Source organism: Phycodurus eques, unplaced genomic scaffold (assembly GCF_024500275.1).
Source record: "Phycodurus eques isolate BA_2022a unplaced genomic scaffold, UOR_Pequ_1.1 contig_1439, whole genome shotgun sequence".
Classification (NCBI taxonomy): Eukaryota; Metazoa; Chordata; class Actinopteri; order Syngnathiformes; family Syngnathidae; genus Phycodurus; species Phycodurus eques.
In genome coordinates this window covers 1-571 of record NW_026905435.1, presented here as the reverse complement: position 1 = coordinate 571, position 571 = coordinate 1, and the positions used below count along the sequence as shown (strand labels likewise).

At 38.4% G+C, this 571-nt stretch overlaps 1 non-coding gene across 1 annotated transcript; it reads left to right on the top strand.

The window, feature by feature from the left end:
• The first annotated feature begins 43 nt into the window (after positions 1 to 43).
• trnav-cac (transfer RNA valine (anticodon CAC)) lies at positions 44 to 116 on the top strand. Its single transcript has one exon. It is a non-coding gene; the product is annotated as a tRNA-Val (tRNA).
• Positions 117 to 571: the final 455 nt, after the last annotated feature.

The window sequence follows — 571 nt, the reverse complement described above, 5'->3', positions numbered from 1 at the left end:
TCCAAAAAATACTGTTGGGGCGGTTAGACACAGCAAGCCACCAGTTTCCATTGTGTAGTGGTTATCACGTTTGCCTCACATGTAAAAGGTCCCTGGTTTGAAACCGGGTGGAAACAAGCCTTGTTTGTTATCTGCCATGAAAACCTATGGGGAGAGATTTGTGTCAAAATCTTTGACACAAATATATCTGTGACTTACATACGTGTTTTTTAAATCCACAAACAAATCTGGAATTTGCAATGTGTGTTTTTTTTGTTGTGTGTGCAATTTATCATAACTTATCATTTGTCAATATTCAGTTCTGCTTGTGTATTGTTGATGGTGTGTTTGTAGATCAGCGCATTTATTTTTGAGACAAACGTAATGCAGTTTTCAAGATACACACACACACACAAGTTGAGAATCTTCACACGCAGTCTCTCGATCCTGATTCCCACTTCACTGGCAGAACTATTCACAGTGTCTGAGCAGGAGCTCAAGATCTGATTCCTGACAGGGAGAAGATTTTTGTCGAAGCTGTTTTTCAAGGCAGATTAATTAAAATAATAATAATAACCAGGACTTGCTCATA